The sequence below is a fragment of the Lonchura striata genome, chromosome 6 (genome assembly GCF_050655825.1).
Source record: "Lonchura striata isolate lonStrDom1 chromosome 6, ASM5065582v1, whole genome shotgun sequence".
In the NCBI taxonomy this organism is placed as follows: Eukaryota; Metazoa; Chordata; class Aves; order Passeriformes; family Estrildidae; genus Lonchura; species Lonchura striata.
The window spans coordinates 12,947,613-12,971,971 of NC_140708.1; the positions used below are offsets into that span (position 1 = coordinate 12,947,613).

The following is a 24,359-nucleotide window of genomic DNA, read 5'->3' on the forward strand; positions in this document are numbered from 1 at the left end:
CATGCCCAGGTGCTCTGTTTAGGCTCAGACTTGGGTTGGCACTTCTGGCCAGAGCCCTGGTGCAGAAGTGCTGGTCTCTGGCTCATTTGTGTCTGCCTGGATGTTTGGGTTTCTGCACTCCACAAGGAGAATTTTGCTCTGCTTTGTCTGTGCTGCCAGGAAAGCTCATGGAGCAGAACCAGGTTTGCCAGAGCACATCCTTTGTGTTTGTGTCCAGGAGTGCTGCATGCCACTTTGGAGAGCTGTTGACACCGAGCCTGGAAAGATGAGGCTCTATAATGTGCTCATTGTACTCACATCTCAGCAGCTGTAGTTCGCTTTTGGTCTGACTCCTTCTAGGTGAAGAGGAAATGGATTGTGCTTCTGTGGATTCACAATAATAATATATTAATTATTGCTGGCTGCATGTTATCTGGCAGACTGTTGGGTCCCAGTTTGACAGCTGAGGGAAAAATAGAGGAGTTTAATCATTCCTTAAATGAAGCAAGAAAACAAATCAAATTTTATATCAACCCTCACAGCTACAACTGTGCTGGGCTCGCTTTTGGCTCAGACATGGAAAACATGTCCACGTGCCAGTGTCTGGAAGTAGCTGAGACACCTATTGTGGATCTGTCTTTAGAGCTAATTCCTGACAGTCTTTCTGTTCATCAGCATTCCTGCATATGTCTTGTGAGCCCAGCAGGTGTGTGCTGCTTGTTTGCTCTGTCACCAAAGCTTGGCACACACCCAGGGCGGGCAGTGAGAGCTGCTCGGGAGTCTGCTGCTTGTCCTCTTCATGTCAGTGTTCCCTGTCAGGCTGTCAGGACACAAATAACAGGCAGAAGGGATGCAGGCAGGGGCAGTGACCTTGGCAGGCTGTTTTCCCAAAAGGCCTGGGGCCAGCCTCTGCTCTTAGACACTCACCATTTCCAGTGGGATGGACAGGGAAAGCTAACAGTGAGCAGGGGTTCCACGAGCAGATGCACTGCTACGGTCAGAGCAAAGCAGCAGTTAAATCTGATATCAGCTTGCCAGATTAGCTCAGATGAAAGTAATTTTGCTGCAACTGTGCACAAACTCAGCAGGCAGTAGTCCTGGAGGTGAATTTGAATTACTTGATAAGTGCTCAGCAAGTCTGTCTGCCTTTTATGTTTAGGGAATCTTATTCCTAAATTGCCTTACTCTGTATGCTTCTTATTTTGGGTATGTACTTTGTAATTGGGAGTGAAGGGCCAGAGTCTTGGCTCTTAACTGGAGACAGATTTTGGTTGCTGCCTTTGAGAAAATTTCAAAGTGGGATAGTATTCCTTCCTGGATCTGTTAATATTGTTTGGAAGCGAGGAAAATACTGCCCCATATCAGCTGTGAATGTAATAACACCTCTGAATAGGGACCAGGTTCTTAAATTAATTTCTCCTTCCTTTTTGATTTATTCAGACTAGCCCAAGATTTCTTCTAGAAGCTTGTCACTGTTCTTTCTAGAAAAAATATTTTGAACAAAAAATATCAGTCACACTTGAATATCTGCAGTTCAAATGCCACAGGGATGGATATATTCATGTTAAAAGTCTTTGTGCATTCATCCCTCATGAGATCTAATGTCATGTGGTCTATTTGAATCATCCCAAACAACCAAATTGGCTTAATCAGTAAAAAATTGCATAATTATCCAGTGTGGTCCATAATTAAGGATAAATGCTTGAAAGTAGCTCCTGTGAAGTCTGTAGTGAGGATTGCTGCAGAGGAAGGGTAGGAAAGGATGAATGTGCTGGGTGGAGAGCCTGGACTCCTTGATGCAGCCTGAGCCACTGGATGGAGGTGGGAGCAGGCTGCTAAAACAGGGAATGTTTTATTTACTGTGCCATGCTGTGCATCACACACATTTTGCTTCCTTTCGATTGCCTTCTGCAGCAAGTCAGATGTGATGTAAATGATTAATTAGCTTCAAGTGTTACCACTTGGCCTGGGTTTGTCCTGGATGGCCCAGGCTGGGTCTGTACCTGCAGGTATGCCATGGTGTCTACTCAGTGAGCCTTAGTTTCCAAACAAAGTTCAGGCAGGATGCAGAAAGTATAATTCCGGATGGGGCAAGAAAAATAATCAAGGGAAGTTAGGTATTCATGCCAAAAAGCAGCCTTCCCACAGACAGACTTGAAGGTGGGTGTGGAGTGAGGCTGCCCTGCCTGGCCCTTCCTCAATGTGCAAAAGTGGAACGTGCTGGGAGAGCTTAGAAACTGGAGTTGAAAGTATCTCTGCCTGTTTTAAAGCACTGAGCCCTACTCTCAGCCAGAGGTGAGCAGAAAGCTGCCAGGGCAGCCAGACTGTGCAGCCCCATCCCCACGCTTGGTTCAGTGTCCGCTTTGCTGCCTCTGGCTCATCGTGTCTATCCGAAGCCTCGTGTCCCATGCACTGGCCACTCGTTTTTCTGGGCCCAGCCTGCTGAAAGGGCAAAGGGGATTAAGAGGAAAGCCTTGTGGTTGTGTTCCTTCAGAGCCTGGCAGCCAGCTGGCTCTGCACTCCTGAGAGCCATGACATGGTGCACTAGGTCTGCCCTTAGCCTTGAGCAACAATTCCCTTTCCCCAGTGACAGCTTGATGCGCATTCCCTAAAAGCTCCTTAGGGCTGGGGGGTACCAGGGGGCTCAGGCCCTGCTCCCTGCCAGCTCCCAGCTCTTGCACAGGCACTTGGGCAGCCAGGGCTGGTGCCAGGGGTTTGAACAGCAGCACAGGGAGCCAGGGGCTGGGCTTGCCTTTACTGCTGAGCTTGGATGGGCAGGGAGGGCTGGAGGGCACTTGGGTGTGGGGGGGCTGCTCTCAGATGTGGAGATGGGGGATTTGGGGAAGGGGAGAGAGAGATCCCTTTTTTCCCTGTCAGTCCTGTTACCCCTTCCTGTAGGATGGACAGCAAAGCATTTGGCAGTGTCTTCCCCTGTGCCACCCTGTTGGGTGGCAGTGCAGCTCCTTCAGGGGGTGGGATTCCCAGAGCTGCCCCACAATGCACAGAAATGAGTATTGGCAGGTCCAGCTCCACTGCAATCCTGGGTCTCACTTCTGTGAAGCTTTCACTTAACCCCAGTTGCACGTGGAGGACTGAGGTGTTACAGGTACAGGCACTGGGCAGGGCAGCAGTCACAGGAGAATAGAAAAGAGCTTTATTAGATGTTCCACTGGTATCATCCTGTTTCTCTAACAAACACAAAGCTCTCCTAAGCCCTTCTGTCCTAATTTTATTTTTAATTTGCTTTATCAGCGTGGTTGCAACCAGAGTAAAGAGAACAGTTTGGGTTTTTTGAGTTCCTCAGATTTTTTAGTCAGAGATTCACAGAGGAAATTCATACCTGACCCATTGGCATTGTCTGTTACCTCCTGTATTCCATTCTCCATTCCCTGGCAGCTCATCCACACAGATTAATTCCTGTGGGACTCTCTTCCTTCCTCTTTGGGGGTTCATGGCTGTCCCCATCTCTCTGCTGTGAGCAGTTCTATCTGAGCAGGCCTCCGTGGGGGTTTCAGCTCCAGCAGTATATTTATGAATAAAAAAGCCAAAGTACAAACAAGAGCTCTTTCTCCCAAAATGCTGTAAGGAACTTGCTGATGTTGTGTGTCACTGGAGGTCAGGCAGGGATCTGTGTCCCCAGATCCATGTGCTGAATGTCCATTCATGTCACCTGCCAGCCCTGTGTCCCTTGTTCTGTGCTCACAGATGAGCTGGAGAGAAATGTGGTGTGCTCATGGCCAATCTGGGAGCTCCAGGGGATGTGCTGCACCAGAAAATGCCTCAGGAATCCCTTGCCTGGTACTGATGGGAACACAGCAGCCCTGAATTAATAAATATGCCTTCTCCAGTAAAAATTGGGCTCCTTAATGGACATGCAAGGGAAGTCCTCCAATCTTCTCAATGTTTAAAACAAAATCTGCCTGCTTGTTAGCTGTGATTTATTGTTTTTGCTTGGGTCCTACAAATGGAATGGATCCAGAAGGTTAAGCCCAGATGAGCTGCTGCTGTTCAGCTGGATGACATTAGGAGTTAATCCCTTTGCGTGGTTCTGTATTCTGTAATACCTCTCAAGCCTGATGATTGCAGCTGTATTTTAAAAGCTTTGTTCTTTAAAGATTATCTGGTGGAAGCATGAAATGGGTAGAAATAAATATTCTCTTCTTTCCATAGAAAAGATACAGTATTTGTTTCCATATTTAAACTGTTCTTTGAACTGGCTTGCAAAACAAATACAAGATTGACTAGAGCCTTCCAGTGATGACATGTAAAATTTAAATCTATGACAGAGATGCAACTGGCAATGTTTCCCACAACATTTACAAGTAATTAAAGGTCTCCTTCACATCTTTAATGACCATTTTGTTTTGTGGCTACTCAATAACTCTTTTGTTCCCTCTGGTTTGTCTTTGTGCTGCTGGCAGTTAACAAGGCTGGTTTCTGGAAGCCTATTGCTAGGTGTTTTAAACAGCTCATCAACCAGGTAATTTTGTTGCCTTCTGGCTGTGAGATAATGAAATGTATGTATAACAAATCTACCCTGTAGACCGAAACTCCAAGCATGTGCTTAGTTGACCCGTGGGTCGCAGCAAGGGTTATTTATTCAATTCCCCTGACAACAGAAGGTTTTGGGGATTTGCTGCTGATGGGAAATCCTCGTACCAGGTTTATGAGCCATCTACCAAACAGCTGATCCACCCATCCTGCTTGTTTCCATCGGTGTCACAGGACTCAGAGGGTGGAAGGTAACAGGAAAATAACAAACTTGCTTTCTTTGAAGAATTGTGGGAACACTGCAATGCCCTGAGTGTTTGCAACATGCCTCTGAGCTAAATATCAATTAAAGTAAGCTTACTTTTGAAAGAAAGCCAGAGGATTGCTAACTCTGGCTTTCTTTGGAATTCTCATGATTTTTATTTACAACTTCTGTGTTTAGAAAAAAAAATAAGAGAGCTATAATTCCATATGGTTGCAGCGAAACATGATCTGAGCAAATCCTACTAACTGCAAAGTCAAGTCAAGAAAAGTCAAGAAAGCAGAGTAAAGGGTTTAGTATAGTTAAGCAGGCCTGTCTCTTAAGGTCTGAACTGAAATGTAAAAGTCTCTAGAACACTGTGGCCTTAGTGTGGTCTGTCAGGAGCTGTGAGGGTACCAGGGAGCTGGCTTTCCTCCCTAACAGTATTTTTCAGTAGATAAATTAGATTTAGCAGTATGGGCTGTTACTCTGAGCTCTTTGTGGGCCCATGCTCTGTGTGAAGAGGTGAACTCTGCAGGCACAGGGCAGTGGGGCTGGTTTCAAGATCTCTGTGATCTCTAAGTCTGTCAAGCAGTTCTGAGGGCCTGGATTTTAGTTTAGAAATCCTTAGGGTTAGCAGTGCCAGGAATGAAGCAGAAAGTATCAGAAATGGTGTTTGGAAGGGAAGTAAGTGACAGAGGAGAAACAGATGGGAGGGGGAAAAAGTCACCTTATTCTTCTGTCATTCATACTTTTCAATTGGTATTTTTTTCAAGTGTTTCCTTGATTCTTTTTCCAGTCCTTCCTCTGCTCTCCTTTTCTGTTTCTCACCTGCTTAGGTTCAAATATTTGATAGAAAACATTTGTTCCTACTTTTTATCTGCAGAAATGCATAGAAGAGATTTGAGTTTAAGGAACTCCTGATCCAGATTGGAATTTGTGTAACTAGACTAGATTAACAGCATGGAAATTTGGCCAAGAATATATATTGGCTCTTCTGCTGCTAGAGAATAGTTGGTCTTAGAGTTCATGAATTTGACTTGAATGGGCCCAATGGGAGGTAATTGGTGCTAAACATGAGACTTTGGACTTTTAAAAATTAGAATAGCTGTAACCAGAATCCATTCCCCAGCAGCTCCCTGGGTGGCTGTGTAAGAGTCTTTAGGGAGCAAATGTGCTGCTGAAAGGTCCCTGCTGCTGTACTTTGTCAAACTTGGAGCTGCAGGAGATGCTGCTGCCTGCTGCACTCAGCACAGCAGCTCTTAGTGTCAGCCTTGAGACTTCCAGACTTCTTCTGGGAGAAGCACAGGGGAGATTTCACCTGCAGGAGGTGACTTCCCATTCCCTGGCCTAAGGTAACACACCTGGCAATGAAAGGCATTGCATCAAAGAGGAGAGAAGCACATCTGGAAAAGGAAGCAGAACCTTCTGCCAGCCCAATTTATAGAAATGATGTGTTTGTTGTTTAACAGGAGGGGATCTTCACTGTAAGATGTAGTGGAAAACTGCTTCAGCATGCTGTGCCAGGGGAAGGTGTCTATAATGAAGATTTTTGAGCTCTTGTTGGCCACATGTATGGTTTCTCTTCTGCTCTGAGGTGTGGACTCTCCCCTATAACATTTCGAAAAGGGAGAAATGGAATAAACTTAGGCAATCAAAGCAGTAATAGTGGCAGTTCAGGTATACTCTGTATTTTTAAGTGAGAAAGCAAGAGTGATATAAAGGTTCAGAGCTGTAAGTCTGACTCCAACCACCATTTGTTTTGCCTGAAGGAGTGGTTGAATGGCTTTTTTATCCATATCCGGGGGTGCATCAGGCACAGCATCACCAGCTGGTCAAAGGAGGGGATGGGATTGTCCTGCTTTTCTCTGCACTGGGGCAGCCTCACCTCGGGGGCAGTTTTGGGCACAACAATGTAAGAAAGATAAAAAATATTAGTGTCCAAAGGAGGCCATGAGGATGGTGAAGGGCCTTGATGGGAAGCCATATGAGGAGAGGCTGAGGTGCCTTGGTCAGTTCAGGTGGAGAGGAGGAGGCTGAGGGGAGACCTCGCTGCAGTCACAGCTTCCTCCTGAGGGAAGAGGAGGGGCAGGCACCGATCTCTGCTCTGTGGTGGCACTGACAGGAGCCAAGGGAATGGCATGGAGTTGTGTCTGGGCAGGTTGAGGTTGGATGTCAGTTCTTCCCCCAGTGGGTGGTTGGGCAGTGGAACAGCTCCCCAGGGCAGTGGTCACAGCCCCAAGGCTGACAGAGCTCAAGGAGTGTTTGGACAACACCCTTGGGCACATGGTGACTCCTGGCATTGTCCTGTGCGGGGCCAGGAGCTGGACTTGGAGATCTTTGAAGGTCCTTTCCAGCTCAGCTTATTCAGTGATCCTACAACCTTGGTTGAATAATGGCTACTTCAAAGGAAATTATGATCTTCTAATTTGCTGAACTTCAAGTACCCCATTGAAAGAGTGGACAAAGGCATATTTTGCTTGTGATCTCAAAAAAAAAAAAAAAAAAAAAAAAAAAAAAAAAATCTGTTGCCAAAACCACTTCTAAGAGCTTATCAAAGGTACTAAGCTATTATGGATTAAAGCAATGTCCTGGTTTACATACAGGTTAAAAGATAAATGATGAAAAGCTTTTTAGTTAAATTTCATCACAAAGCTGCATTAACTATAACATACCTCAAGATCTTAAGACCCCTATTAAATTGCACAATATGATAGGAACTGTTTTTTTTTTTTGAGGTTAGAGGGAGATGGATATGATAGGAACTCCAAGGAGCTTTCAGTGCTTTCCAATGGCAAATTAAACACAGAATCAATAAATGCTATAGAATGCCAAAGGTAAGACTTAATTTAAAGCATAGGCACTGAAGAGTTGTTAACTGATTAATTAAAGGCTTAGGAAAAGGCTTGGATGTTGCTGTGCATCGCTCAGCAAACCGTGTGACAGGTCACAACAGGTAACTAACATATTCAGGAGAGAAAAGGGGGCTGGATATGTGCCATAGCACCGGGGAGCTCTCCTGATGCCACATTTGGTCCTCAGCAACCTGGGAGGTGCATCAGAAAATGAAAATAGCTTACACACCATATCATATCATAGAGCAGACAGAGCTTTTTGAGATCATTGCACAGTGTCCCCAGAGTTTTTGTACTGTGTGTCACACCCTGGCCTGGGGCAAGCTCGGGAATGCACAAATTCACTTCAGACTTGGGCTTGTCTGTCTTTATTTGACATGACTGTCCAACAGCCTGGCTGCTTTTTGTGAGCCTGCACAGCTTTTCCTGAAATGGGAGAGAGACTGCAAGGGGAGGGGTCTGCTTTTACCTTCACCCACTCGTGCAGGGATGGTTATTTGAAGGGCAAGCAGATGACATCAGCTGCCACAGCCAGCAGGGAGGTTGCACTGGAGCCCTGGATCAGGAGCTGAGCCTGGTAAATATTTTGTTCTGCTTGGCTGCTGACTCTCTCCTGAGTCAAACCAGCTGTCCTGGCAGTTTGAAGGGCCAGGTCAAGTCTAGGACAGGGGGCAGTAGCTTGGACTTGACCTTGATCATACCCGTGTGGTACATTGAAGGCTGCTGGGTTAGGGTCTGCCCTGGGGTCTGCTCAGGCAGTGTGGGGAGAGGCGCCTGTCCCTGTCACCTGCAGGGCAGGGAGGTGCTCCCTGCCTGCTCACTCATCTTCTGGCTCCTGCTCCACCAGTACAGCTCATGGCAAGAAACCTTCACACAAGAGCTACTGAACATTTTCTCACTTAAAAGGTTTTGCTGTAGAAAGGGGAAGAAGGGAAGATGAGGTTGTGATGTGATTCACGTATGCTTCTCCTTGGGAAGGAGGAAGGAGCAAACACCTCAGGCATTCACCATTCTTTCCAGGTGACTAAGCAGCAATTTTATTTTTAACAAAAGCTAATGCTAGGCAAGTGAACAGAGCTGATGGTACATCTGAGAGCTCCTGTGTCACTTCCTGCATAGCAAAAATCTGCTTAGGCTGTGGGAGATGCATTGCATTGCGTTGTATTGATTTTTCTCCTTCGGGATCAGTGTGCCTGTGAGCTCTCTCCCCTGTGACAGATTAGGTCATCCCTGCTGAAGGTCACTGATGGCTGTCCAGCATCTTTTTCCGTGCTGGAGCTTGGGGTTTTGGCTTCCCTGTCAGTGCTTGTTTTGGCCAGCAGAGGGTACTAAATGAAAGGTTAATAAAGGAAAAGTTTTCTCATGCTGTCAGGCTGGGCTCAAAGTTTAGAATAAAAGTAGTGCTTCTGATAATGGAGAGGCTTCTAACAGAAAAAATCCAATTAGAAATGCTGATATCCTCAAATTGGCTTACTATGCAAATTTGCTTTGGTTTATGATTAAAACATTTGAATTTAAAAATTGCTAGTCATGTAAATGACTGCTGGTTTTATTCAGTATTCCATTAGCAGTGTATGCTGTTTCATGTCGTTGATGACATCTTTTGTAGAAATTAATAATGAAAATAAGGATTTTTGTAAAAACGAAGCTATAAGAGCAGTCATGAAGTGATTTCATTAGAGGGAAAGAAAAAAATTATTTACTTTATAGAATGCATATTTCAAGCTAGCACTTGAAAGCATTAATCTTAAGTGTTTATCCTGTAAGATTAACGTGGAATTTTCACTTGCTATTTTTATCCTCTTGCCCACTTCACTTCCTCTTATATCAGAGCTGGTGTAATCCATCTCTCATTGCCAGATGTTGCCTGTCCTGCACTGGGAGGGGCAGAACCCCCCTGCTCTGCCTCTTTCCAGCCAGGCTTTTTGCACAAGCTTGGGCCAAGATCAGGCTCTGCCTTTCCCTGCCCGTTGCTGCCCGTTTCTGGGAGCCCCAGGCTCTGTGTCAGTCCCTGTTCCAGCATGCAGCTTTCTCCTGGCTGGGAGGAAATGCAGACTGGAGCTCCTGGCAGGAGCTCTGTGCCAGCAGCACCGTGTCCCCTGTGTCCCCTCAGCTGATGCAGCCTGGGTGGCATCTGGAACATGGTGACACAGGGATGCAGGCAACAACAACAACAAAAAAAATCTCCCTGCTTTAGCTCATTCTGTGACATTTCCATGGGTTTTAGTTCCCACCTGCCCTGCCACCTCTGCAAAACAAAGGCTAATGCTGAAATATTTCACTGCAAAGTTGTGACCTGCATTAATATTTTTTAAAATGTGTTACTGGCATTTTTTTAACTTCTCCAGTCTAACCTCCCATTTGGTAGTAACTACATGTGGAAGAGTGAAATATAACATTTGCCAGGAAAAAATAGGGCTTTCAGGTTACATTGTTAGAAAAACAGGCTAGAAAGAAATAATGGTGGCATTATTCTGCTAGAGTTCTAATACAAGCTTATATTACAACTGGGAAATTCTTTCATCTAGCATTAGAATGGTATTTTTAAGGTATATTTCATACATAAATGTGTTTATGCTTTTGTCTTCCTGTTTTGTAAGTATAATAATATGACTAGTAAGAGTGACAACCAAGTATTTATCAGGAAATGCAATTTAAGGTTGAAATCAAAAGGGATTGAAATGGAGAACTGAGGTTCAAAAAATCCCAGGTGAGGTTCAAATCCCACTCCTCCTCTGACTCGTGACATCACCTCCCTGCTGGATGTTAATTGTCAAACCAATCCTGCCAGCAGCATATGGAGCATGGTAAGGCATGGCTGTGTGGAGGCACCCTCAGAAATGCAGCAAGGCAGGTGGAACAATCACAGTCCTTTGCCGAGTCTCAGCACTCTGCACCTTTCACCCCCTAAGCTGCAACAAAACATGGAAAGCCACAGCCTTTAAGGATTTTGTATCAGAAAGTGAGAGGGTGTGAAAGAGGTGTTAGGATGGAAGCTGGAACTGGACCTGGATGATGCGAAGCATGTGTCTGCTGGCTGGAAAATAAAATGGGAAAGAATGTTCAGAAACCTTCCCATGATCTCTTCCTGCTTCTCCAATTTCTGCCTGCTCTCCTCCTTAGTGCTGTGATGAGGCTGCTGTCTGTCCCTGCTGTCTGGAGTTCCTTTCCTCCCAGTCTGCTCCTGGGGTTTGGCTTTTTCTCTAATGATTCTCCCCATTCCACCAAAGCCTCTTGAACACCACAGAACTCATATAAAGTACAGCCTCTTCATCCTACTGGGTCAGTCAGCTGCCTTCAACAACTCTCCCTGTGCTCTTCCTCCCCCAGGCTGTCCTTTGCCCATTGTGACCCTGTCACTGTCTAGCCCTTTGTCAGCCCTTCAGCAAAGTCTGCTGGAAGGTTCTTCTGGGATGGTCTGAGAGGCTGCTGGCAAGATTACAGGAGTTTTGATCCCATTTTCTTCCTCCTCTGCAGCTTGGCTGCTGGAAGTCTTGCCTGCAAAGCCCCAAAACCACTGCCTGATGTGTAGACTTCAGTACCCTTCTCTTCTGAGATCGTTCCCTGTGTTCAGTCCTGCTGCCTCCATCTCAGGGTCCACCTGAGCTTTTGAGCTTTTCCTTTCTGGCTGCTGTGGGCACCACCACGTCCTGGTGTGACTCAGGTGATTCTGCTGTGTGTAGACCTCTGTAGGTGTCCTTATGTACAAAAGGAGCCTTTATTTCACAAGCTGACCTGGAGGGAAAGCTGTGAAGGATCCACTCCCTCCTTTCCCCATGCACTGAACCTCCTGCTCTGACTGTAACCCCTTCACATCTCTGTTAGGGCACCATGCTCCTCTGCATCTTTAGCAAGCCTTACTGCACACTTACGGTAGGCTGAGGCAAGGACTTGGTCTTGATTTAAGTCTGGTTTGAGTTTCCTGCCTTTCCCCTGTTCTGTTCTAGCACATGCGACATTAGTGACCTCTGCTTTGGCTGTTTTTACAATCTAGTGGCCCTGACCCCTGGGCAGTGAGATGCCCAATCTTGCTTCTCAATGGCCCACAACAACTTTCACCAGCCCTTTGGCTATGGCAAAGCTCTTATGTTTGATTTCACTACAACAAATTTGTTAAATTTCACTGGGCTTTCCATAATAAGTATTAGCAAAATTTCTCCTGAAAAAAATCTATCTGAATTTCTGTCTGAATCTTTTCCAAACTGTCCTGGGTCTCAACTGCAAACTGAGAGGTTTAAGAGTCAGACAATGCTGGTGGTGTGCTGGGATGTCACACAATGACCAGTGCTGTTTTATTGAGTTTGCACTCCTGTGCTTTCCCCTGCCACTCCTGTCCTGTTCTGTACTAGATATGGGCCTCTGGCAGACAGGCTTCAGGTTTTCTGTGTTATATCTCCTTCTGATAGAAAACACAATATAAGTGGACAAAATGAGCCCCATTCCTATTCCTAAAATGAGTACCTAATTAAAAACTAGAGGAGTTTAACTTATAAGCCTAGATTGCCATAACTGCTTTTATTTGTTTGCAGCATGATCTCCCTGGAGAGACTCCATCAGAGTGTGAGCTGGGAAGATTATCTCCACTGCCAGGGACAGAACTGCCCTGCTGTGCTTGAAAGGTGATTGGCAATGTGAAAAGTAAAAGTGGGGTGCTTGATTGAGAAACTAGCATCATGATGCCACATTGTGACTGATGCTCAGCTGGTGCACAAACCTGCTTCCAGAGGGGGTTTATGTATCACCTAACAGTACTGCTGTAGTATGTTGTGACGTATTACTTACTGATATTACCTCCCTGTACTGCTATACTAATTGAATTTCCTAGTTTTATTTGCCTCTTTCAGGGGTTTGTCTGGAGATTTCTGTACAACTCAAATCTTTAAGTGAAGTTTAGGAATTTCAATAATTTTCAATCCTGGTTTCCCTCAGTTATTTGCACTAAGTGTTCACTTCTGCTCTTGGATGCTCAGCATACTGAGCAAGTCAGATGGATTTTTCTAATGCCTAGAGTTTTTCAAAGCCTTTATAGCATTTAAGCCACACGTTTCTCTCTAAAATCAGTAGAAGCTGTGTGTCTTCAATTCTTTGTAACTGCCCTGAAAGAGTAACTGTAGCTATTATTTAATACTTCAACAGTATTTTTCTGCCTTTGATTCTTGGGGAAGAGCTGTAGGTTAATTAAACTATAAACCAAGCTTTCAGCGAGTGATTATCATCATTATTTATTCAGTATTAATAATGCTGGTGAGCACAACCCCTTGTGCTGTGACAGAAGTTGCCTGTGTGTCTGTGCACTCGGGACACAGCCGTGCACGCAGCCTGCCACGAATCCTGGCAGCTGCGCCGTGCGTTCTCGTGTGCAGGGGACACAGCTACACACCAAATAAAGATTCTTTGTAAACCCCTCCCAGGGCCCTGCTGTGTGCCTGGTAGGTCAGCAAAGTTCAGCTCCCAACACTGGAAGCTTTCACATGCCAGGAGATCAGGAGGAGAAGGGAATTGTGTTGTACAGTGCCACATAATCACAGAGAGCCCTGTAACTGATGCTGCTGCCCCAGGCTTGGTTTTCCAGTTTCAGCCAGAGTTTACAGCTCATCTGCTGTCTGAGGAGGAGTTGAAACGTGAAGCAGCCTTGTCCTGCTCATCTCAGAATCAAACAGAATGCTGGCCAAGACAGAAATTAGTGAGCTATGATTTCACATCCTGAGCTCATGTGAAGAAAAGCACAAGGAGCCGCTTAGTGTGGTGAGCTTTATAGAGCATCTATGCCAGGCACTGCAAAACATTTTTCAGTATCTTAAAGGGCTTTGCACTGGTAATTAGAGTAACTAATGCCTCATAACTGCAGTGCACCCAGGAGGAACTCCTGCTCTGAGCAGGTGCCCATGCCTGGAGCCTGCAGGAGAGGCTTCATCCATTAACCCTGGTCTGAGAATAAAACCCACTTAGCCAGCTGACAGGGCCTCTGGTTACTTTCAATTCCCATCTGGACAGATTTAAACCAGTGACATAAAGGTAAAAAGCTTGCTATCCTGTTAAAAATCTCCTGAAGTTGCTGTTTCACCAGCTCTGTGCTGGGAAAGCTTTTTTGGTAATGGCTACCTTCACATCCTGGCTGGATGGGGGCTTCTCCCCATCCTTGGCCTTAAAATCCAGGCAGCCTCACAACTAAATTACAGTTCCAGACCATCAGTAATGTTTCTAAAAATGCCTGGCTGTCTTGAGCATCCAAGAAAGGATTAGCCCAGAGGCATCTCTTAGTCTAATTGGATAATCGCCCTGTGCTGGAAAGGCAGCTAAGAATGTGTCCCCCACCCACCATTTTTCATATTATTTGCATGTATTTGGGTGACATAATTACCAATATTCTCTGAGTAGCTGTTGATGCTAATTACAAGGCTGCATCTGGAAATACTTCTAACCTCTATTTTTGCTATGATTTTCCAGTTTGAAAAATACTATCAAATTTTAAAGCAATAAACTGCAGCACAGAGAAGAGAATGTGTGAACAGTCACTTGGGATTTCACTATTAAGAGAAGCTGTCACAGTTTATGCATCAACTTTTGATTGTAAGGCATTATTCAGTACTCTGAAATACCATTAATTCAGCAGATAGGAAAAAGAAAGCTCCTCCAACTGTATTTTCATTTTTCTCATGTAAAAATCCACATTTTACAAAGAAATTTTTGTATTATTAGGGTAACCTTATTCCTGTGTTGAGGACGTAGTGTCAGATGCTCTGCAGATTCTGTCCTCTTAAAGTGGAACTTAACACTCCTGTTCATACAGGCCATAAAAGCCCATCCCAGTGCATGTTGTTAAGCTCCCTTCATTAGGCAGAAATTGCAATGACTCCACAACAGTCACTTCCACATTTTATTTTTCTCTACATCTCCCTAGCAAGCTCTCAGAAACCATTCAAAATTTGTCTCTCCAATAAACCATCTCATTTAACAAAAGCTGGAAAGCAATTTATATGAGACATGGGAGATGACTGTGTAAATTATATTTAGAAAATGTTTTTCTTATGTCTAAAAAGATTTCATTTAGCATAAAGGAATGTAAACTTGTCTGGACACTTATTATTTGCTGCTGGAAAATTTTGCTTATTTCTTTTAATAGGTGAGTTTTAAAAGTAACATTTTGCATTTTATATTGTTGGTGTAATGCTTGAGGTTGTAAAATAACTTATGGTGGTGTTTTAGTTGTTTCTGCAGTATCAAGCCATGGTCCTTTTCCATCAGACTCTAAATCTGGCTCTGGTGATGAGGCTTCTGTGGGGAAAGCCTCTCTCTGTCTTGCAGCCACCTTTGATTGCTCATCCTGTGCTCCACACCTGAGGGATAATCCCACACTGGGATAAGCTGGCAGGTCAGGCTCCCTTCTTCCAGCCCCCAGCACACACCCTTGACACTCTCACTATGTGTAGAAGAGGAAGCCATGCAAGTTCTGGTGATTTAGGGTCTTGTTTATGTGGCTAGAGACATTTCATGGAGGAAACAATCCTCTCCCCTGAAGGGACAGTACAGCATTTTTACAGGGTTAAACCCCATAGGTCTGGATTTAGCTGGGAGAGGGGAGGGAGCAGCTCTGTTTATGCCATGCAGCTGCTGAAATGAGCACATTGCTGGCTGGAGGCAGCAGCACAGCTGCTTTAAGTAGCTTACTGAATCTGAAGCTTTGCTGTTTACTGCTGCCCTTTTATTTCTCCTCAAAACAGACAAAAAATTGTTTGTTCTTGCAGAATAAATACCTGTTCCACTCTTTTTCTAGGAAGAAAACAACCCTGCCTTCTTCTGAAAAGCAACACAGGAAGTTAAATAGTAAGCACAAAGATTTATCCCAGTTTCCCAGAGCCTGGACAGAGCAACCACCATTTGTGTAGGGAGAGGTCAAGCCCTTTTCTTTGCCTTCAGGGTGGGGAGTCCATCCTCGGATACTATCACTTCACACAGCTCCCCACACCACACTTGCTGCTTCCCCAGCACCCTCCAGAGCCCCAACAGCATCACCCAGCCCTGGGCTCCAAGGCTGCTTGGGCAGAGCCAGCAGTGAGAGCAGTGAGAGCAGGCCCAGGAGAGAGAGCTGCAGCTCAGCTCAGCACTGCCCATCAGGAATGGGCCCCTTTTCCTCTCTCCATCCCCTAGGGTAGAGTTTTCTCTCTTTTTTGTTTTTTTTTTTTTTTCCCCTCTCTCTTGTTTTTTTCTCTCTCTCGTTTTTTATCTCTTTTTCTTTCTCTCTTTTTGACTGTCTTTTTTTTTTTCTCTTTTTCTCTCCTTTTCTTTCTTTTTCCTCTCCTTTTTCATCTCTTTTCCTCTTTCTCTTTTTTCTCTCTTTTTTCTCTTCTCTCTTTTCTCTCTCTTCTCTCTTTTCTCTCTCTCTTTTCTCTCTCTCTCTCTTTCTCTCTCTCTCTCTTTTCTCTCTCTCTCTCTTTTCTCTCTCTTTTCTCTCTCTTCTTTTCTTCTCTCTTTTCTTCTCTCTTTTCTTCTCTCTTTTCTTCTCTCTTTTCTTCTCTCTTTTCTTCTCTCTTTTCTTCTCTCTTTTCTTCTCTCTTTTCTTCTCTCTTTTCTTCTCTCTTTTCTTCTCTCTTTTCTTCTCTCTTTTCTTCTCTCTTTTCTTCTCTCTTTTCTTCTCTCTTTTCTTCTCTCTTTTCTTCTCTCTTTTCTTCTCTCTTTTCTTCTCTCTTTTCTTCTCTCTTTTCTTCTCTCTTTTCTTCTCTCTTTTCTTCTCTCTTTTCTTCTCTCTTTTCTTCTCTCTTTTCTTCTCTCTTTTCTTCTCTCTTTTCTTCTCTCTTTTCTTCTCTCTTTTCTTCTCTCTTTTCTTCTCTCTTTTCTTCTCTCTTTTCTTCTCTCTTTTCTTCTCTCTTTTCTTCTCTCTTTTCTTCTCTCTTTTCTTCTCTCTTTTCTTCTCTCTTTTCTTCTCTCTTTTCTTCTCTCTTTTCTTCTCTCTTTTCTTCTCTCTTTTCTTCTCTCTTTTCTTCTCTCTTTTCTTCTCTCTTTTCTTCTCTCTTTTCTTCTCTCTTTTCTTCTCTCTTTTCTTCTCTCTTTTCTTCTCTCTTTTCTTCTCTCTTTTCTTCTCTCTTTTCTTCTCTCTTTTCTTCTCTCTTTTCTTCTCTCTTTTCTTCTCTCTTTTCTTCTCTTTTCTTCTCTCTTTTCTTCTCTCTTTTCTTCTCTCTTTTCTTCTCTCTTTTCTTCTCTCTTTTCTTCTCTCTTTTCTTCTCTCTTTTCTTCTCTCTTTTCTTCTCTCTTTTCTTCTCTCTTTTCTTCTCTCTTTTCTTCTCTCTTTTCTTCTCTCTTTTCTTCTCTCTTTCTTTTCTTCTCTCTTTTCTTCTCTCTTTTCTTCTTCTCTCTTTTCTCTCTCTCTCTTCTCTCTCTCTCTTTCTCCTTTCCATTTTAATGATGGTTCCCTCTCATTGATCTCATAGGAGGTAGCAGAGGATTTGGGGAGAGCAGAGAAACTCTGTAGCTGCAATTACAGCACTGAGTGAGCCTGGCCCTGGGCAGGGAGGGTGGAAGTCAGCACATTGAACTACTGCTGTTCTTTCCCCCTCAGAGCACATCAGGAGCAGAGGATGCTGAGAGCCCCCAAGCTTGTTCCAGTTTGTAGTGGCTGTGTGGAATCTGGATTAAGACCAGGCTTGTTAAAACAACTTCAAAGCACAAAGGTTTTACAGGGCAACCTCTTTTCCCTGCTCCTTTCCCTGTGTGGAGCCTGGAGAATTGGGATCTCACACACTGGCTTTTTACAGCCTTTGATACACGTACATAAAATGCTGTAGTGCTGGTCAGTGCCTCATAGGCATGTAAGAAAAAGGGGAAAAAAATTCAATTATCTATAAAACTCAACAGGATAATTAAATCCCATACTGCTGAGACAATATAAAAATAAAAAAAAATGTTGGCACTCAAGTTACTTTATTTTAAAATGTGAAATTATTAAATAGAGCGTACCAGTTTGTTAAATTATTTTGTTATAGATGACTGCAATATAGTGTGCAATGTGAATTCAAATCAAAACAACTGCCTACTAAGGAGCCATCAACAAAACAGTTCCTGTATGAGCTTGTGAAAGGAGCCAGCCTTCATTTTATTTTTAGATATGGGCCTGGAAACATTATAAAACTTAAATTGAATAGTATAGAGTGAGTAATTGCAATCACACTGTAACTTCACCTAAAGCTGAGGAACCATTTAAATATCTTTCCAGAGAACACCCCATGCTTTTGTAGAAATAAGGTCTCAACAATAGAAATACTTTAATGAAAGCCCTTACTGAGAATTGAAATTAATTACTGAACTTCATAAAAGAACTTAAATGATAAAATTAATATAGTAGAAAATTAGTAACATTAATTAAAATATAAATGGACTGTGAGAAAAAAAAAAACAAAACCTTCAAAGGTACTGCTTGAATGGGAATCTTCCATTGACTTCAGAAGGGCTGGGTAAGGCTTTGATTGCAGCAGAGCTGGAAGGAAGGGCTGAAAGAAGCTGAGCAGGGAAGGAGCACCTCAGCAAGCAGGTTTCCTGGAGGTGAGGTGGGAGGAATGGACCTCAGCTGTTCTCTCCATGCAGGGGCTGCACTACCAGCTCTGCAAGCCTCCCACACAGCAGGGCTTGTGCTTGGCTCTGCACAGCTCCCAGCACAGGGACCTGGGGTTAATCCCTGGGCTGCAAGGGGAGTGACTGGACCTGGGCAACAGCAGGTATAAAATACAGGTTTCAGCACTGCCAGGGTAGGGTTGGAGTGAGCAGACACTGAGCTGTTCTGGGGCTGAGGACTTCCCCAGCTCCTGTGGGGAAAAAGCATCTTCACTGTGACTGTCCAGCACGTGCAGCCCAGGTTGTGTCCCTCATTGTGAATGTGCAGCCCAGGTTGTGTCCCTCACTGTGACTGTCCAGCATGTTCAGCCCAGGTTGTGTCCCCACTGCTGCAGCCACAGCCTCTGTCTCAGATATGCAGATTATAAGGAGCTCTTTTTGGTGCTCTATTGTCTGTGAGTGCCAAGGATTTATACATCCTAGCATCCCTCTGTACAGAGACCCCATCACAGCACCAGGTATTGATGCAGCTGATCTGTCAGCTGAGGAAAAAAATCTCTGTCCTTGAGGTGCTTGTGACTGGAATGGAAAGAAGTGACTCATCCAAAACCTGCACATTCCACCAGTACCTCATGTTGGTAAGGCAGTCCATAAAAATGTCCTGCAGTGATTCCTGCTATTTGGGATCAGGATGGTCATTAAAGACTGCCTGTATACAAGAGAAAAGGGCTTGGGTGCAGTGGGGAGTATTAATCTCCCGTGCCCAGCTACTGTCATGAGCAGGCCTATAGGCTGGGCTAGGTGGACATACCAACAGGAGCATGTGGCAAGGATACTTTAAAATTAAATTTTTTTTACTCATCTAATTAAAAATGGCTGTGCTGTTCATTTAGCATTTCTGGGCTAGGACTTATATGATCTACTTCAGGCTATTGTACAGCTTGAGACAGTTATAAAAGGAAGAAAATGGCTATTCTGAATAGAAAAGCTGCTAAACTATAATTACTGCATCGCCATTTAGATCTGGCAATTTAGCTACAAATGTCATTGCAGTAACTCAGGAGCAGATGGACAGTGTGCTCTGTTCATGTGCTAACTGCTGAAACTTTTTTCCTTTTTTCCTTGAATTTTCTCTCCCTTTTTGTTTAGGCTGGACTTGGTGTTTGGGTATTTTCAAACAGCTCCCTCCCATGAGCTGTTGGGAGAGTTAACCCTGGAATGTGGTCCTCATATTGCATGTAGGCTTAAAGTAATAAAGGGTGCTTTGGAGAAATAGAGGGAGCTGTAATCTGCTTTGTAGCCCAGGGTGAGCAGCACTAATGCTCTGCTCTCCTCCAGAGCTGCACCGTGCCCTTGGGAAGGGGCCCAAGGAGGTCACTTGGGAGGCTGAGTGCCTTCACAGGCTAACATACTCACTATACACACAGCTCCTGAGGCTGCTGGGCAGAAACTGCCCTCCTTGCTCTTTCTTTGGATGGTCAGGAGAGAACTTCAGCATCCACTGTGTTCTTCCTGAACGTGGTGTCTCAGAAATGACAGCCCCCACGGCCAGGTGAAGGAAGTAGCACATGGAATATTCTGGAGTGGCTAGGGTCAGGCTTCTAGCGCAAGCAGCCTGTTTCTCTGCTGGCTCAGAAGCTCCCAGACTGATAACAAATGGCTAAGACAAAAAAACAAATGACCCTCGTGCAGCTGGCCAGGTCCCTGGAAGATGGCTGTGTCCTTGCCTTTCTGCAGCCAGCCTTGTGAGTGCTCCCATTTGAGACCGCAGAGATTTTAGGAAGCCACAGGGTGAAGGCTTTGCAGAAATGACTGTTATTACTGTTCTGATTGTTGTTATTACTGCCATAATTATGATGATGGTAAGAGCCAAAAGCCCAAGAGAGTAGCCCATTGATCCAATTTGAGATAGCTTCTCGAATTTTCAAGCTATTTACATACAACAGACAAAAGAGAAAAAAAAAAGAAGCTGGTTTACGAAATTGGATCAGGCAGTTTGAGCTGAATACATTCCAGTCTGCAGCCAGTAGAGCTGTTACAGACTGGGGTGGGGGGAACTTTTATTAATTTTCTATCAATGTCCTGTAGCTGTTGTCCCTTATATTAACTATAAGGAAAACTCTGTAGCATTTGCAAGTCACACTTCTGTGTGGTAAATATTTTGTTGATGCAGAATTTGCTGGATGCCCTTATACAGGTTCATTTCAGTCTCAGAAGCACATTAAAATCTATTTTAGTTAGCTATATAGAGTGCTCAGATACCAGGAAAATTCCTCTTGGGCCCCTTGGGCTGCAACTCCCTCATTCTGCAGTGTCATCCAGTGGTGCATCGTTCTGCTGTATCACTGCAGACAAATCAATTCCCTGGCCCATTCCATTAACCCACAGGGCTCTGGTACCTCCTTAGCACATGGAGAAGCTTTTCCTGTTCTTTTGATGGCACAAGAGGAGCTCCCTGCTAAGGACAGAATGTACCAATGGTGAACAACACACAGGCAGCACTGCAGAGCTTGACATGGTGTACTTAAACTCTGTGTTCACATTCATAAGCAAACACTACTGTAAATAATAGTTGAGACCTTCCATAAACATTCATTACCATGGCCTAGAAAGAAAAGTTTGTGTTCTGTACTTTAATATGCTGTTATGGTAATTAAAAAGTGTGAAAACAAATAGTCTTACTGGAATTGACATTGTGGGAAACATCAGGAGTATTCCTGAAGCTGATGGGAGGTAAAAGCTTTTGCAGTATAAGTGTGCCCTTGGGTTTGCTTGGAAAATGTTTGTCCGTGCTGCTACTGGAATTAACTGCTAACACTTGCAGCTCCACAGCATTCCAATAGTGCTTCCTTTCTGAGGTTTCATATCAAACTGCCTGGAAATTAGTGGGGGAAGAACTGGGATAGGAATTCTTGCTTTTGCAGGAGGGTTTTCCTGATCTTATTTGTTATCTAAAGTTTTGGTTTTGCAAGGGATTTCAGCAGGTGTCCATAGGTGTGTCCACTATGCTTTGTCTTCATAGGCTCCTTTGAAAACTGTAGTTCAGCGGCTTTAGATAAAACTGGAGAGCAGCTCCTGTTACTGCCATTCTAACACCAGGAAGACAGACTCTGAAAGCTATTCCAGTTCTGCTTGGGCAGCTTGAAACAGTGTATTATGCAAATCTGTACCTTCAGACTGAATTTGTTCTGTCTCATCACTGGCCAGAATATTTGCCAGGAGCCACCTGAAGCTTTTTCTCCAGTGACTGGCTGAGTTGGATTTACTCCATGCTATCTGGCTTTGCTGACAAGCACCCCATTGACTGAAAAGTGTTTAGTGATTGCAAGATCCACATTTATAAGGTAATGCAAAAATATTAAGTTATATATTTGTATCTGTCAAAGTGAAGCAGAAATATTATAAGCATAATAAGCATAAGTGAGTTATCATTGAAAAACAAGGGAGAATAATATGTGCAATAATAGCAATAACAGTTATGGTGAAATAACTCTTGAATATTTTTCAAATAAGGGCTTTGGTGGGCATCTCATCTCCAGCCTTGGACGTCCCACCAGAGAAACCCAGATCTTGGATTTTTTTGTTAGTTTTTTCTTTAGGTTTGTTTGTTTGTTTTAGAGGGTACAGTGTGGTAATTCCCTGCCTGAATTTGTCCCAGTTATGGTATCAAATAGCCAATATGTAAAACAGTTCAGCCCTACATGAAATGTTGATTTTATGTAGATGTTTGAGAAGTACAAATGTACAAGTACAATGAGATTTCCATTATATGATTAACTAAGTATAGGTCAAGATTTATTTTAAGTCGTATGATAATGACTGTGAACATGAATGTTTTTCCTTACAGTACACTTAATAGAACTGTATTCTAAGTAACAGTTAAGCACAGCTTTTAAATTTTAAAATCTCAGAGAAGCCAAGATATTAAAAAGTGTGTCACAGTATTCAAGTCCCAGGCAAAGCCTGCTGTTCAGCTCAGAGAAGCACAGAGTATCCTGATCTGGAAGGGAACACAGGGACCATCAAATCCAACTCCTGGCCTGCAAAGGGCAGCCCCAAGAGTCACACCCTGTGCCTTAGATCATTGTACAGATGCTTCCTGAGCTCTGGCTGCTTGGTGCAGTTGTGTAAGAAGCCAAGAGACATCACCAAACCCTGTCCTGAGGTTGTGTTGGGGCAGGCAGTTGCCATCCATTCCTTTGCTAACTCCAGATTAGAAAGATTAGAAAGAATATAGTATATCAAGCTGTTAGAAAGGAACTTGTTCTTTTCATAATTAATACTAATGGGACATTGGTGTTCTGGCTGCCACTGGGCTTGTGGGACCCAGGAGAGGCTCAGGCCAGCTGGACAGCACTTATCTAATATCCCCCCCTATAAAAATGCATCCCTGGTGCATCCTTTCTGGAGAACTTGGTATGGAATCTGCCACTGCAGAATTCCAGTTGTTCATCAGTCTGATCCTAACAAAATATCTGGGGGTTGTTATCTATTGTTCTATTGGCAGATCACTGACTGCCAGTGGAGAAATCCAGACACAACAAGCCTTTTGCTCCTCATGCTCCTGAACCAAATATCTGGACCAGGAAATTAAGTTTGAGTTTCTTGCCAAGATCTAGCAGTTGGTTGGAAAATGTCTCACCTGTCAAACTGAATGTTCCTAAGCCTTTCCCTTGGGAAATGATAGAGGTGATTAATTTAGGGTGAATTTTGATGAACTTGAAAAGCTAGAAGCATCTCTTCATTCTTGAGCTGCGCATAAAGTCAGCCCAACTGTGTTTTAGCCAAAAGAATGTAACAATTTAATCAATCCTCCCTCTCAGCCACATATTCAGGCCAGCACAGAGCAGCCAGTCTTCAAATCTTCCTGCCAGCATAACTAGGCTGTGTGTCACAGAACACCCTCATGAGGAAAGAGAATATTCCCATAAAGGTCTTGTGAGGCTGATCAAAGCAGATTTTTTCTGCCACTGCTGATATGCACAAGTAAGCAACTTCTGTGCAGTTCTGCGGTGCTGTTGTAACTCATTCAGGCACCTGGAATTTTCTCTAAGTTAATGGATAAGGATTTTTTTTCTGAGCTAATGGATGATGTGAAGGATAAGCATTATTTCTACATTTTCCCAATTATGAATCATTTTCTCAGTTCAAGTTGCCTCCCTGCTCTACTATAGTTGCTGTACAGTTTTACAGTTAAATAGTGTACTGGGGAAAAATACTACTAATGGGGAAAAATTTAAAAGCATCATTTAGAAAGGTGCATGTGCTTTCTTTGCCATCCTTTCAGGAGGCAAAAGCATGTCCAATAGCTTGTGTTCAAGAAACATGGCCATGGTCTCCAGATTCGCTAAAACTCTCTTGTTATGGCTGCTAAAAATGTTCTATTGCAAAACAATGGGGATGAACAAACCTCTTCCAGAAAAATGCAGCCTCCTGCACTGTAGTCCGTGCAGGTATCAAATACACAACAGTTGCTAGAATTTTTGAATCTATTTGGTTAATTCTTAGGCCTTTTTCAACACAGAAAGAAACAACAAAGAAAAGTTTTGCATGAAAGCAAGAAGAAAAGCATGAAGGGAAACATGGAAGGTAGTTAAGCACATTGAATATGCACAATTACGGGGGAAAATATAGCAAATCTCTTCTACCCCAAAATGTAGACCTGTAAAAACTGTTTTTAAACTGGATGCCATGTTAGTAATCTAACTGCTGTTGTCCTCTTCATCCTGCAAAACACTCCTGTCCATGGCAGAATGAGCTGGAATCAGTAGTTAAATCCTCTTTAAATAAGCAGCAGTTTCCAAATTGTTTTTGAGCTTAACACGTGGCACGTGGGCCTTCCACAGCTTTCCTGCCTGGAAGGCATCTTTGGTAGGATAAAATGAACTATTCCAGCAGCGTTCCAGGACATAATTGCACTGTGAGGGCTCTGAACATCACTGTGTGAGAGCTGCCAGGATCACATCTGTTACCTGTTGGGGTGATGCTCAGATGCCTCTGATCTAACCCAGGTGTCAAAGCTGGGAGAATCCAGCTGTAATGTATGAACTGACTGCAGTTTAAAGTTTGGGGTTAGATGGACTGCAGCTGTTGGGTGCCCTTCATCTCTCTCCTTCACACAAAAGCATCAATTCTCAGCTGAAGAACAGCGCCTGTGCTTTGGTATTTTGTGTTTAGCTTTGCAGGCTGGCAAAGGTTCTCACGGGAATGACCTTACAAACCCTTCAGAAATAGAATCCTGCAAAAAATCA

The 24,359-nt window shown here is 43.8% G+C and overlaps 1 long non-coding RNA gene across 2 annotated transcripts in view; it reads left to right on the forward strand.

The window, feature by feature from the left end:
* LOC110473328 (uncharacterized) overlaps positions 1-18,197 on the forward strand; it is a 58,680-nt gene extending 40,483 nt beyond the window's left edge. The window contains exons 5-7 of one of the 2 annotated variants that reach the window (XR_014956262.1): positions 12,096-12,185; positions 15,341-15,390; positions 17,120-18,197. This is a non-coding gene — a long non-coding RNA (uncharacterized LOC110473328). Of the gene's footprint in view, positions 1-12,095; positions 12,771-15,340; positions 15,391-17,119 lie in introns of those variants that run through there. The other variant, XR_002465862.4, reaches the window with a different exon arrangement.
* Positions 18,198-24,359: the final 6,162 nt, after the last annotated feature.